This window comes from Hemibagrus wyckioides, linkage group LG08, assembly GCF_019097595.1.
Source record: "Hemibagrus wyckioides isolate EC202008001 linkage group LG08, SWU_Hwy_1.0, whole genome shotgun sequence".
Classification (NCBI taxonomy): Eukaryota; Metazoa; Chordata; class Actinopteri; order Siluriformes; family Bagridae; genus Hemibagrus; species Hemibagrus wyckioides.
In genome coordinates this window covers 18,121,453-18,140,356 of record NC_080717.1, presented here as the reverse complement: position 1 = coordinate 18,140,356, position 18,904 = coordinate 18,121,453, and positions in this window count along the sequence as shown.

The window sequence follows — 18,904 nt, the reverse complement described above, 5'->3', positions numbered from 1 at the left end:
TGGAAGATGAGCCTTCCTCAGCCTTTGCAGGAAGTAGAGATGCTGCTGGGCCTTCCTGGTGATGGAGCTGATGTTTAGTGATCAGGTGAGGTCCTCCGCCAGGTGAACACCAAGGAATTTGGTACCAGTCCAAAGACATGCATTGTAGGTTGATTGGCATCTCTAAATTGTCTTTAGTATATGAGTGTGTGTGCAATAGTGCACTGAGATGGGCTATCCCCTGCTTTGTGCCCGAAGTCCCCTGGAATAGGTTTGACCTATGGATGGATGGATATTATTCAGTTAATTTTATATCATGTTATTTAATAACTTCTATGAATGATTTAGTGACTGCAGTGAAACTAAAAGTAAAAGTCTGTAAGAGTGAAGAAGTCTGGAGACACTGATATCTCGTGGGAGTCTAAAATGTAATAAGAAGTGCTTTTGTGCAGAAAACTGTGAGTGCATATTCTAAATTATGATCACTTAATTATGAGAAGTGCTGCAGGGAAATCAAGAGGTTCTGTACAAACACAGAACACAAGAGGTTGTGTAAAGGTATTACACTGCATATACACAGAAGGATGACTTGCAGATTATGCAGCACACAATCTTTCCATACTTTGAGCATTGCTTTCCGATTGAAATGTTTTTCCTCTCATGAAAAATAAATAAAGATAAATATTTTTTTTTCCAGAATGGAATGTCCAAAATATCCAGAAAGGACTGTATGGCAGTGAGAGAACTTAAACTCACCATAAATTAAAATAAACCTTCACAGTTTCCCTTGTGGGAACCATGCTGCAGGAAATCAAACTCCCACAGCAAACTGAAGTAAAGTTGCCCAATTGGCAGAGCACTGTTCAAACATGCTTTTCCGACCTCAATGTTCCTTCCATATTCTGAGCATAGCAGCCTGAGAAATGTAATGAGCAAACAGCACACTGTGTCCCAAAACTTATCTATACAGTATGTGTGTAGAATTGCTGCATGTCAGGCTAACAAGCTCGGTTTGCATTACTTTGCCAACATTCTGGCATGTCTTACTTTCAGTGACATCCTGCAAAAACACATCATAGTTTATATGTATTTCTATGAATATGATCACTATAAATAAAAAAGGAAAATAACTATAAAAAATAAAGATATTTGCTATAAATGAACATTGGATAACGTGACTATAATCACATAGAACAGTCTATAAAGGCTAGTAAAATGCAGATGCAGATTTTTCCTAACATTCCTCAGACTGTTCACAGAGCATATTTCAAAAAGGGGCTTCAGTTAACACACCAAAAATAGAATTGCAAAGCGAAAAGAATGAAAAAATCCTGGAGAGATGCCTGTATATACACTCACCATCCATATTATTAGGAACAGGCATAAACTCATTCAGATACAGGTCAAGAGCTTCAGTTAATGTTTATCAAACATTAGACAGGGCAAAAAGGTGATCTCTGGTGCCAGACAGGCTGGTCTGAGTATTTCAGAAACTGCTGAACTCCTGGAATCTTCAGTAGAGTATATACAGAATGGTACAAAAAAACATCTTGTTGGTGAGAGAGGTCAGAGGAGAATGGCGAGGCTAGTTTGAGCTAACAGGAAGGCTTCAAACAAGCCATTTCAACTTCCAGTCTTCAAATTGGCAAGCCTGCTGTAAGTTTCTAATCTGTATGTAAGTTTTGTTTGTTTGTTTGTTTTTTAATAATTAGTTATGGACTTTAGTTATAAAAATGTAAGTAAAGAGTCGCACGTGTCTACAATTTACCAGTATGAACCATTCTGAATAACACTGGTGGGCCATCAGGGCCAGCAAGGCCTACTCTGCTGGCCTAAACAGCAGTGATCTGAATCACTGACTTGCATTTTAATATATTTAATATATTTTTCAATAGTCTTTTCTCTACATTTCATAGCTTTTCTCATGGTTGCGCTGCTTCCAGTAGTGTATATTTATGATAAGAGTATTTATCCAGTCATATTTCAGCCAGTGGCTGACGTCATGTGTTGCCAGGGTGAAAGAAATCTGCCTTAAGGCCTTCAGAATCAATAGTGCAGGCGCCCGTAGCTTAAATAAGTGGCAATGAAATTGGTACATTAAACAATCAGATTTCGAGTTGGCGTCACTGGGGCCATCTAGCAGGTATACGATTACGTCAGCAATTTCCCATCCTTTGATTGGATAACTGAAGTAGTCAAAGGCAGCGAACCACACAAACTATATATATAAATATATATATTTTAACTCACAATGGCTGACAGAGGAGAAGAAATTGATTTGGTGAAGGCCAGTGAAGGCCTAGGTGTGAAATGCATGGCCCGCCACTGCTGAATAACATTTAGGGAACTTATTTAATGAGATGTAACTGTACTTGACTTAAATAATATTAAACCTTGGTGCAGTTGGCACATTTACACCATGTTAGATCTGTGTAAAATATATAATATGATAGCAATAGGAGGGGTAAGGATGTCAGGATAAATATAGGGGATTTTTGTACAGGGGGGTGCACTTAACCGCATCAGGCCTGACGCGGTGTACTTGAGTGCTATTTTGGTGTTATTGTCTTGCTACAATAAAGCCAGTTTGCTCCTTATCAACAAAGCCTGAATAAGTTTCTTTATTTTATTAATAAATAAAATAACTCAGAGTCCACTCAGAGAGGGACTCTGACTTCCGACAAGAGCCGGAACAGGTGACATGACCAGTATTTTTGATAGATTTTACACCACTAACTGTTCTAAAAGAATAATGGTGAACAGATATTTTGTGGCCGATGTTTTGAGAGGAAATTAGGCTATTTTTCCATGTTCTGTAATGTTACAACTGGAAAAAAGCTAATAAAGAAATAACTTGGACTATTTATTATGAATCCACACAAAATAGGCAATAATGTGTGTGTGTGTGTGTGTGGTGGGTTAGGGGGTTGACTCAGAGTGATGAGCAGTTTTGGTTTTCCATCAAATGTAGCACTTTGTGGCTCAAGGGTGAAAAAAGTTATCCACATGTACAATGGGCCTTCAACATATCTGACATATCTAACTCCAAACAAGATCTCATGTAGCTCAGCACTCATTCACAAAGTCTGGCTTTGTGCAAAAGTCATCGACATATGAATGATCTGCCTCCTCTAGGCAAAATCACAGGTGTGTCATATCCCTTGTGACTATTAATGCCACACTGAAAAAAAGCTCCTTGTATTTACTTAATTCAAAGGTGTACATCTGTTCCACATGATTGAATTGAGTAACATTAACACAGTTAGTTTCGGTACATCCAACATGATTTGATGTGGATTTTCTAAGCCAAGAATAATATCAAAACTGCGAAGAAAATGCAGGATGCTGGTGTTTTGCAGTTGACACATTATCACTGTGCTATTCTACCATGCATGTTTTATCTACCTAAATTTACTGCTATAGTTACAGTTCCCACCAATGGCAACATCATTAAATTTCACAATGTTACTCAATCACAGGCTTACTTTAATACTATGTTAATTGATCACACTCACTTTACATCATTCAGTCTAGTTGTTACAAAGCAATGAAATCAAGTTTTGTTGAGAAACATATATTTTTATGTAAACTATATGTTTTGTTTTGTTTTTAATCTTGCTAACCACATATTTTTTCAGTGGACATTACTACTGTACATAAGAACATTAAAACCATGTTATAAATGCTCAAAAATGTTAAAATTGTTGAAAGTTATATCAGTTTTCATAGATAAACTAAAACGTTTCCAGGTGTGAAACTTTTGAAATCTGCTCAATGAATGTAATACATTTTATATATGTAAATGAATATGTCTTAACCAAAGCTTGAAAAAATTTTAAAATTGATTTTATTTAAGCCTTTTTAGGTTTATTATTACAAATGATGCAATGCTTCTGTTGGCAGCCCCACTGACTCATGGGAGTATCCAGTGTTAGAGACGGTATTTTGTTTTTGGACCACACAGTCTGTCACTGCTGGCCTTTCTGCACTGACATACCAGGACCTGTAGAACAGATGTTAGCAGAATATCTCAATAACAAGGACACACACACACTGCCTTTAGCAAAAGCATTCATATGGGCAGGTAGCATGAAATAGGGCTCATTTGTCAATGTTATAGTGGTACTGCTTTGAATATAAGGCTTAGGAATGGTGTTTAGAAATGGTGCGATGTCTAAAAAAAAATCATATTCACATAAAAATTCATGTTGTTCAAATGACTGGCTTTTGTCTGTGTTATTCAGAGATATATTTGTGTGTCTCCCTACCAGCCCCCCCAAAAAACTGCCTGGAAAAGCATGACCTCGCTGGCCCGTTTGTCTCCTCTTGAAAGATGACATGTCACATTTCTTGCAAGCAGAACAAAAGCAGACCATCTCAGCTCATAGCAGCTGAACTTGTTGGGCTGCTGCATTTCTAATGGGTGCAGTGTTCTGTGAAGAGCCACACTGGCCTGTTGTAGCCTGTCTCTGTCTCTGTCTCTCTCTCACACACACACACACATACCACACACACATATATGAATGGTCTGTCAGAAGACCCAGTGCTTGTGAAGTAAACGGCTCATGACCACTGGCACCTCATGCATTAATCATTTTCTGTTCTGTTCCTTGACTATAGAATTGTGTCACTTCCTGTGATAATGCAAAGGGAAGGAGGGAGAAATGCACCATTATTATGTGCATTAATGTAATTACTGTGAGTAGCATGTGCAGAGATATCACAGCTTCTGTTGTTGGGTAGCAGTTAATTAGCACAAGACCTGAGCCAGCTTGTTTTCTGCTTACATTCATACAGACCTTCATAACAGGCAGTATGTCACTGCACAGCGACATAAGTGGCATTAAAGCCATGGTGCATTTTTGGGTTATTGGTGAATCACATACGCTCTGATATAGAAAACATCATTAAAACTGCTGGGCTGGAAACTATATAGTTTGTGTTATTGCACAAAGTCCCATTTATGTCATCCTGAATAGCCTGTGTGATATGCAATAGTTGCAGTTTCTCAGCTAAAGATGAATAAAAGACATATTTTACCCCAGACCCGTAAGGCTTCTGCACCAGAGGCCACCAATGTCAGGGTAAATGCTCATCAGAAAACATAACTTTGATTTGCTCATACATCTTAGTCAAACCTAGGACCATTTTGGGGGCACAAAACAGATTTGTTTAGAGTGGTCTACACTGTGAAGAAACCTACAGAATTCTCTATTATATAAGCATACAGTAAGCTCAGAATTGCTTGGTACAGATGAGTAAAAAAAGAAAAGGAAAAAAAATGTGGTAAATTATCTTTAAAAAGCTGTCTAAGAAAAAAAATCACCACAGCTCATCTCCCATGATTCTCCCAGGTTCTATATCCTCTCTTGTGAACTCGAAGGGGTTTAGGTCAGGGGACTGGGATGACCATGTCAGAAACTTTATTTTGTAGACATCATCCATCTGGAAGATCCAACTATGACCCAGCTGCAGCTTCTTGGCAGAGGCAACAAGCTTTTCATAGAAAATCTCTTGATATATCCTGGAGTCCATGATGCCATGTATCCTACCAAGGTTTTTCCAGAGCCTTTGGAGGAAAAACAGCCAAGGAACATCACATATCCTCCAACAAACCTAGGTTCTTTTCTGTATAAAAATGCAAGTTTTTATACCAAACCCACCTTGAATATTTGTTGCCAAAAAGAAAACCATCTAGTTTAGTATCATCTCACCATAAAACCCGGTCCCAGTCAAAGTTCAAGCAGCATCTAGTGAATTCCAGGTGCTTACATTTGTGATTAGTTGAAAAACAAAAGTTTTTCTTTTGGCAAGTGTTCCAAATAGTTTGCTGGCATGGAGGCAAAATCTATTTTTAGATTTGGAGACTTGTGATTTCAAAATATTACCAACTTCTGCAATCTCCAGTTCTTTCTTTGGAAAAATGTTAGCCTCTCTAAATTTCCCTAAAAGTCCACCTTACTCCTCTTTTGTGTCCTTTTCCAGGCAAGTTCATGACCTCTCAGCATTTCCTTCAAAGGTCTTAATTAATGCTCTAACAGTGGATACATTTCCATATATTTTTTATATCGGGTATCTGATTTCTGAAAGTCATCACAATTTTGTCTCACTTCATTTGTGTATTCTTTTATCTTCCCCATATTGACGAATGAGAAAAGGAATTTGGCCTCTGTGTCACCTCATTTATACTCTAGTGAAACAGGAAGTCATGGTTGCTAAACTCTCCAATGAACTCTATAACTGGGAACATGCTTCAGTTTAATTTGGTCATAGGAATTTCTACAGGCATCAATCATTATGACACTCGATCGAGGGGTTTTGTTAAAAATGTTGAGTAATTTAATTTAGTCTGTTACAAGTTAGATTTCTCTCACATCTTCTGTGAGAGATTAAGCTAATTAATAAGAATGACATTTTTCATAACCTCTTCCAACCCATCTTTACCCAGGGTGCAAGAAATTAGGGAGCTAACTGTATTGCTCCTCTTATTACCTGTTCTTTTTTTTTTTCTCCCTTGCTCTTCTTCCTCTGTCCCACGGATAGGCCTCACCAGATGTCGAGGTGATTTATAGTGATTACCTCAGTCGCAGATGTGCTGCAGAGCAGAAAGGCTTCGAGATTAATGAGCACAGTGATAAAAGTACTAGCGAGAAAGGCGTCTGCTACTTAATAGCTCCTGAAATTAGGCATCCTGCTATGCCATGCCTGCACCCCAACTTCTTCCCTGGGATATTTCATTACTTTAAGACAAATGGATTAGTCTGTGGAGATGCCAAGGTTTCTGGGACAAGGAGAGTGCAGAAAGGTGGAATTATCGTAATCAGAAGACAAGAGTATGAGTCCAACTGTCAAAACCAAAAACACGCAGTAAAATGGTGCAGTGACGTAGTTAAGCAGAGTATTAATAAAGCAAAAGGAGAAGATGAGAAACAGTTCGGATTTAATTTTAATATCGTAAAAAATAACATACCAACTAGGATTTAAATTTGGAAGTAAATGTGTTTATAGTTTTAGCTTATTTGTGAATGATTTCAGTGAATGAAACTTTATTTTACTAACTCTGACTGAGTCTAGCTAAATATTGTGTAAAATGATCCGCATTCCCACGTCATGTCTGGAAGTTCATCATGAAAGTTTATATATACTATAAGCTACACACACTGTACATTTACTATAAACTACACATACTATAAACTATATTTTATATGCTTTATACTACTGTAAACTGAATGTAAACATATTACAAATATTCATCCAGCATCTATACCCTTTCCAAGGATAGGTTTTAGTGTATACTGTATATCCCCTTAACTCTACATTGACTCATACAAACAAATAAATCTGAATGGTTTTATGATGTGTATTTCAAATGAATGTTCCTCTCAAAGGCTGTGAATAGATTTACTGATCTGGCCTGCCTTACAGCTTTTTACTAATGACTGAATCCTGCTCTCTTTTCTATCCTTAATCTCCCTTTGTTAAAAACAAAATGGCACCATGTTGTTCTTCTAATAAAACAGCTAATATTTCTTTACTCTGAAGCCCCGTCCTCTAATCTCTGTCCTAAATACCTCTGATGCACTCCAATTGCGCTTAGTTAAACAGGTGTGTTCACTCTTTCTCTTGGCTCCATAAAAGTGAAGGATTGGATGGGATTTAATGTTCCAGACCACAGAACACAGGCCAGTCCCACACAATGGTTCAAATTTATGGCATACGGCCAAGACCACAGTCATGGCCAGAGAAACTGAATGCAGCCAAGTGCAGATAAGAGATTTAAAAAAAAAGTTTTTACACTCGCTATTTCCATAGATCTGCTCTTGAAGTTGAAGCCTCTTGGATTTGTGTTTAACTCTTTACCCTGGTGCTCTTAAACATTTCTGAATGGATTGTTTTTAATCCAGGGTTTATTTCCTGAGTACTGGTGTGTCCTTTCATACAAACATAGTTAGCCCTCCATGCGGCTGTTAAAGAGTTCTTTTTGGCTGTTCCGGCCTTTCAGGAGGTCAGTCTTTGAAGTCACTCGGTACCAGCAAAGGCTCCTGTAGGGGCTGCCCTTTCAATTACTGCTTTTAATTGCTCCTGAAGAAAGATAGAGGCGAAAGGCAAAAGTGGCCTACAGCTCACAGTGGACTCAAGCCTACCTGCTGAGTCGCCCACTTACCCAAGTGCTAATGTGCTTCTGATTTTAATAGGTCATATTTATTTATTTATTTATTTATTTATTTATTTATTTATTGACAATTCTATCTCTCTAGCTACAAATGTCTTCAAGTGAACTCAGTTTACTTTCTTAATATGCATATTTTAGTGGAAGTTGACCTTTAGAACTGCTGTTTTAAAGTACTGGGTTAATGATGTGTTTTAAAGAAAATTGTTCAGCCAGTTGTGGGCAGTTCAATCCTGATACTTCCACTTCTTTCTTATTTATTTTACTATGCAATTATAAACAAGATAATCCATTAATGAAAGCCTGCTGATTGCCTCAAAGCCTGACACATTTTAAATCTTAGTCTGGGGTCATTCGTTTTGGTTATTTGTAATAAATACCAAAGGGACAATCAACAGAATAAAAAAAGATTTAGTCTGTTATGTGAATTTAACATAAACTCACCTCACTCTGGTTTCACTCTGTGTGCAGTTTCTGTGTGTGTCCTCCCTGTTCAGCGGTTTCCAAAAAATGGTGGTATGTTGATTGATGATTCAAAATTGCCCCCAGTGTGAATAAGTGTGTAAAATTGTGTGTGCACAGCGCCCTGTGATATGTGAATCGTGCTGTCCAGGTTGGATTTCTGCTTTGCGTTCAGTGTTATGTGGAAAGGTTGTAAATCCACCATGACCTAGACTGAAAGCCTTTTACTGAATAAATGAAAGATCAGAACATTTTTTACAGACATGGATTTATTACCATTTTCTTCTTTTTAACATTCAGTTCATTCATCCACCCATTACTATCTTCCATTCTTTCAGTCTTCTTATTTTTTTTTCATACATTGCTTTAATGACTTGCGAACACAATAACACTCAGCACATCAGTAAATCTCTTAAATTGGAGCTTGTATTTTTATAGATATAGTTATTTCTCTCTTGATTGGCAGCAAGCCTGTGTTTACATCCTAATTAAGTTTACTACTGATAGACTCTTAGGTTTATCGTGCACATATTACAGCTGTAGTCATATTCCCCCAGTCTGCAATGACAGCATGTGCGATTTGAGCCCTTCCTCTCTCCTCTGCTTGGCTATGAGATGCAGATGGAGTACGAGATAATTAAGAGCTGATGACTGATCAGATGGAAACATTCGCAGTCCTTTAGTACAGTAGGAGAATCGCATGCTGTCTGCTACTCCTTCTGGCCAAATGCTAATTGGATGATCAATCTTCTCTAAATTGCCACAACCTAGGAGGTGTGGATGGAGAGTGGGAGAGAAAGAGAGAGAGAGAGAGAGAGAGAGAGAGAGAGAGAGCATGGCGAGAGCAGTATATATATAAATTCACGCACACACCAACATGCAACCGCTCACACACACAGAGTTTGTGATTATGCTAGGGGGTGCCTGCAATTCTCATTCCTGACACCATTTCTTTTCTACAATAATAAGTTCAAAAGGTCATAAATGAAATGTATCATCACGCCTCGTGCTGCACAGTGAACTACTTCAGGAGCGTTATGTACACATGCACATATTCGTGTCTGTGTGTGTGTGCTTAAGAGCCAAGTTAAAAAAAAAAGCCCTGAGGTTAGGAAAAGCAGGAGTAACCTTGTCTATGCCTCCTCACCCTTGACCTTTGGTCTGCTGTGTTTATGATTCTTTTCAGGAGACTGGATTGAGGCTTGTTTATGAGATGTGCTCTGCATTAGGGATGGCTGTTAATGGAGAGCTGCAGAATCCATTTAGCAGACTGATTCAAATCAGCTGGCAGACTGACACTGGATGCCATTGTTCTGCCCCATTGAATGTAGCATTACAAAAAACAATATCAAGCAAAAGAATTGGCACTGATGTGACAGTCTAATTAGTTAGTAGTGGAATTCTAAGCAAGAGCACTAACAGGAAAATAAAGGTCAGAAACAAATTTTTAAGATGATTACTTGTCATACTGAATGAGACGATTTGGCTGAAGAGACTGTGCTCTAATATCTGTTTTCTCTGTCAGATGTAGATCCTAACAATAGACCTATGATTAAAGATAATTATTACATTCTGCTTATGTCGTCAATCACAACAATCTGGTCTTTCAGAGAAAAAGGGGTCACATAAACAGTAACAGTTTTCAAACTGAGCTAAAAGTAATGAGGATATATTTCTGTCCACTTTATATGACCAATGCTGTATTTTGCAGCTGCCCTGTGAGTTTTGCATCATCCTATGCTATCCGCCTTTCGGCTTTTAGATATGTGTTACAGCAACGGCCACAATCTGAATCACAATCTGGTCACAAATCTCAGACATGAATTTTAAATAATTCTGCTGCCTATAATCACATTATATGCTCCATTATCTAAACTCATGAAGAATTATTTTAAGAAATGAGATTTTTTTATCTTCAACAGCAAAATTGGGCCGAAACCTGGCTAAAGTAGCAAAGAGTTTCACTCTCGGGTGACTCATGCCCTTCTAAATATAGCTCCAAATCTCACTACTTGTTAGTCCTTAAAAGGCATAGCTGAGATATCTGTGGTTAAGAAAGTAGAATAAACTGTGGTTGTCTCTACCCAAGCTACACGTTCAAATATTGTTTTAACCTCTATTTGAGTGTAAGTCAGGGTGTGCTGCTGGCATTGTGGCCTTGCTTTGGAAAATAAAATGGTTCTGAAAGGAAATAAAGTCACAGGTGGCAGAGTGAACAGGAACAGACTTCTGTCTGGGCAGGGCTAATGTCCAGATTCATATTTTTTTTTCTTTATCCTGACCTAGTTTCAGCTGTAGAATCACCACAGAAAAAGAAAAATAATAAAACTACTATCCTTCAGATATTGAGAGAAAGTTAAAAAAAGATATAAGGATAAGATGAGATAAAAGGAACACTGATATCTATAAAGGATACTATGCAGCTGTGATATTACATAGAGCAACCCATAAAATCATAGAATTGCACATACAGTTGTTCCATGAACATAAAATGCGATTTTAACAATTTAACAAAGCAATAGAGAGAGAGAGAGAGAGAGAGAGAGAGAGAGAGAGAGAGAGAGAGATCATACAGCCAGAACTAAAAACCTTTTAGAGACCAGCCCATACTTGGCCAACCCCACAACTCCTTCTGTCTGCTCTAAGGATCAGAAAGATTGAGCCTGGTGTGTTCATTCCTTTGAGCTTTATTGGAAGCTTTGCACTGGAACAATATGCTTTTTCAAATCTAATGCTCAGATACATCAGAGGCAATCCCGGATAAGCCTGTGAACAGCAGTGAGAATATTACAAGTGTCATATAAATGCATTTCATGCTGTAGAGGATATACATCAATGGCATACCTGTAGATGGGATAAGATCTACCGGTATGATGTGGAGGGCAGTGTTTCCCTCAGGCCTTACTGGAAAATATAACACAGCATACAGATGTCAGCTATTTCAGCTAGAATCTGATAACATCGCAATTCTCTCATTTTCTTTCTCTGAAACTCCGGAAAATGTTTGCCATGCTTAAAGTATCCATGAACCATGTACAATACATATGTGTACAATGATAAATTATTTCAATATATATTTTTAATGCCTATTGAAATACCAGAAAGGTATGTTCTAAATGTTCAAAAATGTCTAGAAATATGAATATGCCTCATAAAAACTCTCTCATTTCCTCCTGCATATAGCGAGGCAGTAGATTTATTGCTAGCTTGAATTTTTCAACAGCTAACAAAATTGGGATGTTAGTATCTGAGACACAATTTACATTGTCATAGCAGCATATGATTTAACCACGTTTCAGACACTCTACATTTATTATATAGATTTAACACATTCTGCATGACAAATTATATGGTCATCACTATTAAATGATTCATTAGTATATGCCCACATGAGAGCTTTTGTTTTTAATTCAATTCAATTTTATTTGTATAGCACGTCTAACAATAGACATTGTCTTAAAGCAGCTTTATAGAACATAAGTAATTAAGAAATATAGTAGAAAAAGTTTAAGATTGATAATAGACTTACATTTATTTGTATTAATCCCTAATGACCAAACCTGAGGTGACTTTGGCAAGGAAAAACTTCCTTAGATGGTAAAAGGAAAGAAACCTTGGGGAACCAGACTCAAAAGGGAACCCACTCATCATATATAATTCATATGTATACATCATATGTATATTTAACAGTAGCTAAACCTGTCAAAAAACAACCACCCACCACTAGCATTAACCAAAATAAACCAGATTCAGGATATGACTTCATTCCCAGACTTCACAGGTCTAAGCTGTGAGGCTTTTTTAATAAGATGACATATTGAGCTCATAGGTCACAGTGATCCCAGGATCAGTTCTTAAAGAAAGTACTAGCACACAATCTTTTTTATGGGGGAAAAAAGGATATGTTTTAACCAAATATCAAACTACTTAATCATCTTCTGCTATTATCTTTTTTGAGTGCATAAATACTTTACTACTTACCAGTAAAATGCTGTGTATGGAAAGATTATATGGTGTGTGTATAAGAGGCCTAGAGGACTCAGGAACACATAACTGCCTAGAATATTACATTTTGAATTAGCCCATAAAAGAAGGTTATTTGATTTCATGAAAAACTAAGAACAAAACAATAAAAGAAATTCACATTAATCAATATGGCCTGGGAAAAAAGGCCAGGCAGTAAAATGGCAATACATCCAGAAATAAAAAAAAAGTAAGAATTGCATATTTGCATATACATTCCATAAGCACTTCATGTATTATTTCTCATGGGTAGGAAAAGCCTCCATCAGATCTGTTATGCACTTTCATCAGGCACAAGAGAATAAGTAAAACATCAACAATTACAACAACAACTTTATTGGACTTTTTTACATTTGGGTGTATAGTTGCAACAAAAAACATTAACACTTGCACTGTGCTGAAAAAATAGGTTTCTGCAAACATTGCACAAGTGATAAGTAACACAACATTAACAACGACTTTATTGGATTGCAAAAAACACAACTGAAAAGGTGAAAAATTCACACAGAAAAAAAAACAAAAGAAAATGTTGAAACTGGCAACTTGCTGAAAATATACTGCGTGTTCACTAAGTACTGTGTCTTTTTATCACCACATAGCTAATGTTTATATATTCATGCATGAACACGCTATTTTAGTGTACTTAATGTAGTAGTTTATAAATGTTAGCAATTCTCCCTACCTTTTTTGTCTTCTTCTTCTTCTTCTTTCGGCTTTTCCCTTCAGGGGTCGCCACAGTGAATCGTCTCTCTCCACCTATCCCTATCTTTTGCATCCTCAACACTTGCACCCACTAGCTTCATATCCTCATTTATTACATCCATATACCTCCTCTTTGGCCTTCCTCTTTGCCTCCTGTCTGTCAGCTCCATGTCCAAACCAATTCTCCTACCAATATACTCACTCTCCCTCCTCTGAACATGTCCAAACCATCTTAATCTGGCCTCTCTAACTTTGTCCCCCAAACCTCCAACATGAGCTGTCCCTCTGATGTACTCGTTCCTAATCCTGTCCAACCTTGTCACTCCCAAAGAGAACCTCAAAATCTTCAGCTCTGCTACCTCCAGCTCTGACTCCTGTCTCTCCATGCTGTATGGTTTAGAGATACTGTCTCTAAACCATACAGCATGGCTGGTCTTGTACACCTTCCCCTTGATTCTCACAGATATTTTTCTTTCTCATTTTTTTTTGTATACAATGAAAAGATATAAGAATCGTGGCTACCTAGTCCTGTAAGGACGCTTTTTGTCTGTGAGTGTGTCTATTATTCCTATGTATATCTGAGTATATGACTCATGTTTCTGACAACATTTTCCACATTTGTATGAAAAATCCAACAATGCTATAAAAAAACCCATTAACTGGAATTTGCTGAGTTTCAGTGTGAAAATAGGCAGGACAGGAAAGTAAAGCAAATTATGTTCCGTTTATCATCATCTTCTGCCATCCTCTTTCTAAGTGCAGAAATTCTTTACTACTTACCAGTAAAATGCTGTGTATGAGAAGATTATATGAGGTGTGCATAAGAAGCCTGGAGGACACAGGAACACATTACTGCTGAGAATATCACTGCTGATGTCTTGAGTCAGCTGCATTTACATTGTCCATAACAATGCAAGTGTCAGAGAGTCTCATTAATGATATAATGGAACATCATTTCGATCTGGAGCTTGGGTGGCATTCTTGCAATTATGAGATGGACAGTTTAATTTGAAACCATACCCTTCGGGGTTGCAGTAGGCACATGTTGAATATTTAAAGGTAATGTGACATAACAGCAGTCAGTGATAATGGAGGGGAGACCTATTTCTTTCTTTTCTTTCTCATTCAGTTTTAGGTGTATCACACTTAACCTCTCTCACTCAAGAGAGCGGAGACACTCATATACATTATATGTCTTATTTTTATTCATTTGTTAAGAAATTTATAGCAAGAGACTTAGCAAATATAGAGAAGGTCGGCTCTGGTGTGAAACGTTTGTCTTGGTGCTATGCCTGGGGGGATCGGGGTGTTGAGCTGGGGGTTTTGGGGGGGGTAACTGCTGAACAGAACTAATAGACCTATTTGAGCCACTCTTTCTCATTCCTGTGGGAAGACATGTCATAAAAAGCAAACATAATTTCAACGTCAGGAGATTTTTGCTGCCCATTGTCTTCATCACAGCCCAGAGCTATGGCCTATGCTTCAGAAAAATGCCTCAACTAAAGGTGCAGATGGTTTGAGTCTCTGCAAGGAGGTAATGGCCACTTGTTCCTTCTGTTATCTGCTGTGGGATTTTTTAATGCATGTAGGTGTAGAGGAAAAAGACAAAAACAACAAAATCCAGCATCACTAACATCACTTATCATATGCAGGTGCCACAAGCCCTTAGAGTGGCTTTTTGTATAAAGTAGTAGCACTTAATCACTGCTCTCTTCTCTTTTTTTTTCATTCAGTCGTTCATCTTCAGCTTTGTCCTTGTCAGGGTCGCAGCAATGAACGCACTGAATGGGAAACCAGGGCATCGCAAGAATGATCACTTTTTTTCAGAGACAAAACATTGCAATGCTCTGCATCTACTAAAATTGGTTCATTACTTTACTCACCAATACAACCACCCAGGCTATAAAAGCAAAATTTCATTTCACAAAGAACAAAACAGTGAAAGAAATTCACATTAGTCAAGAAGGCATCGGAAAATAATAAAGGAGGCAGTAAAAATGCCACACAAAAAGAAAAAAAAACTGTTAAGTTCAGTTTCAAGCACATCATGTATAATTTCTCAGGGGTTAGAAAAGCCTCCATAAGAGAGTTCGAGATCTATTATGCACTTTCATCAGGCACAAGAGAATAAGTAAAACAACAGTAACAACAGCTTTATGTGAATGGAAAGACACAACTGAAAATCCTTTTTTTTAATATTCGGGTGTATGGTTGCAACAAAAAACGTCAAAACTGGCATCTTGCAGAAAATATGTATGTTTACTGTGGATTATTTATTGCCTTTTCATGAGGACTCAGCTAGGATTTACATATCTATACAAGTATATACCATTTTAGTGCAATAATTTATGTAGGTTATTGGTGAGTAATTCTAGCTCCCTTTTTATAAACAATGAAATGATATGAGAGTTAGTGTATGTTTAATTTATGTCACTGTCTAGTCATGTTAAAAGGTAAGAAAGCTGTATAAATAAATAAATAAATAAATAATTCTAACAGTATTATTCACATACAGTAATGGGTGATAAAATCCCTCAATGTTATAAAAGGAAAAAATATATAACATTATTAAGTCTCAGCATCAAATGAAGATAGTATGTTCAATGACATTATAGTAAAACTCATTTAAACCTATTTTAAAATAGATTTCTGCATATTCTGCGTAACTATAGCTGAAAAAGAAAAGTAGCAGTGGGGAGCATACAATCTACAATCTTAACTCTTTTGCATGAACATTTATACACAAATGTGTCACACAGTGGCTCAAGACTTAAAATAAAGGCACTGTGCTACCAAAACCTTTTGCTCTGTGCTACAAAGATCTATCTGTTCACTAGTTGTTCACGTTGCTGGGGGATGCCACTGTTATTCAGACTGATCTGATCACATTCTGATCAGACAGCAACGAGTTTGTGTAGCTTTAGTTATATATACATACACAATTCAAATTCAAATTTTATTGGTCACATACGAAATCGTACACAGTACGACATGTAGTGAAATGTTTTTTACGACTGTCTTACATAAAAAAGAAAGAGTAAAAAAAGAAAAATTTAAAGTGTGGACATGAAAAATAAGGGATATAGTTAAGAATACATAGGGAAAAGTAGGTAGAAAATGGTAGAAGTCACAAACGAAAATAACTTGAAAGTCAAATGTCAGATATGCATATGCAAATATATGTCTATATATATATATATATATATATATATATATATATATATATATATAGATAGATAGATAGATAGATAGATATGTATGTATATATATATATATATATATATATATATATATATATATATATATATAGTATCAATATAGCAGTAAATATTATAAATAATGAAAAATAAAATAAAAATAAAAATTATAAAAAATAGTAACAAAATAGTAATATTTTATAAGCAGCAGGCTTACACAAACATACAAAGCATACAAATTTTGAACATTTCCAAAAACAAAAACCCTTCTAAGATAGCAAGGACTATATTAACTATACAAAGAACTTGGAGAACTCTTATTCTATGAGTGCATTGTACAGTATACTGTATGTAGTAACTTGTCAGGAGGAGGGATGCATAGTATTGTATATAGGTTTTGCTAATTTCATTTCATATTTTGCTGTCACCATACTGCATGTTTTTTTAACTTTCTACCTCAAAAACGAAATACTCCACGGTTTGTTTATCACCTGTGATGTCAGCCAATTCTGTTTCATAAACATAATCATAAAAATCATGCCCACACCACCCCTCACTACATAACTCACTACATAAAGAAACTCCAGCACAGGTTGCGGATGTCTTTTATTCATGGATACTAATCCTCCTGTGTGATTGTGCTAGACTTACAAACGTCCAGTATAAACCTCATCCAAATCCTATTTGTTGTTTACAGATAGAGTTCCGATGCACTGAGGGATTGTGCACTGAATATTTCTCATATTCTCTCTAGAATTAAAATAGAATCCTCCAGATTTCAAGAGCTTTAAACAAACTCCACTTTTTGGCCATGGTATGGTATAGCTGAAGACATAATGAATAAATGTTTACAATTCAAGAAACACATGTGCAATACTGTTGTATAAGGTCTTTTGTACTGTCTCACTTTATAATAATTTAGCATGCTGTTTACATTGTAAATATTGTACATATACTGTTTTAAACTCACAAACATACATGCAATACTGACGGTGTTGCCTCTTGCACTACATCTTTTACAACACTGAGATGTCACTGCACTACTGCTCATATTGTTTATTTTGTTTATATTGTTCAGATATTGTTTCTTTACTACTATTTAATGATTCATTGTCGTTCTAATATAAAGCATCTAAAGAGCTGCTGACCACATTTTGTGTACACACAATGACAATAAAGAAGTTCATTCGTTCATTCATTCATTAGACGATAAGCCACAGCTGGGGCAGCATTGTAAATCCCATTTACTGTCATGGCTTGATATAGTGATGATAAAGCCATGGCAATATCATGGTTCCCATAAAGCACCATAATGAAAACCATTCTAAACATTATAAACTAATAAATCTTCCATACAATCATCTACATCGATAATTACTATTTTTATATCATGGTCTACAGTTACTTCCTAATTCTGACAACATGAGAGCAATCACTTCCTTGATGTTACCAGGGAACCATGGTAACCAGAGTTCTCTCTCTACAGTGCTTTGTGGTCAGCTGTCACTGGTTGTCTATGTGTTGGCTCTCGTCGCCGTAACGAACGTGTCACAGCGTATCAAGATAGCATTAATTTCCTCTCCAAACAAAGTCCCCAAGGTGCTGCAGGAGACAGGCACAGAGCCTGAGCCCACTGACAGCCAAATGGAGTGAAAGAGAGAGCAATACATCATAGGTTCAGTGCCCAGTTGTCATACTGTTCATTAGAAACAGAACTTTTTTTCCCCCTTCTGTCCCAGATTGAAGTAGGATTGGATGCTATCTGAAGATGCAGTGCACATGACAAACAGCAAGCTACTATTTTCTAGGCTTCTACTTGAAGTGATACAGTTTTGATTCCTAAGGCAACAATCTGATATTTGATGATACTTAATCTGCTATGATTGTTCAGAATCGGGGGTAAACCTATGTTTAGGTATCAGCAGAATTAGATAGGACTATTTCATAATTATGTCCGAGATATTGGTAAATCCTATTTACATATCAGTTTATTTTTACACCATATTTTTCTGGTTTGTTTGTTTGTTTTTGATAAAAATCAAGATTAATTTCTGTATCACTGTATTTCTGTATCTGTAAAATTAAATTTATGTATCATTCAAAAACATCCAATCACTATGCCCCTGCTATTTTCCAATAGAAGCAAACAGAAATAAAAATTAACCATAAAACAATGAATATTTTTATGTATAGAAGAAGAAGAAGAAGAAGAAGATCAAGATCAGGATCAAGATCTTGATCTTCCACATCATCGCAAACAAAAAATACTATCAAATAAAATGATGAATATATTTATAATGTTAATATAATATATCTATTATCTAAATATATAATAAATATCTATTTTCTGTACCACTTATTCCACAAAGAG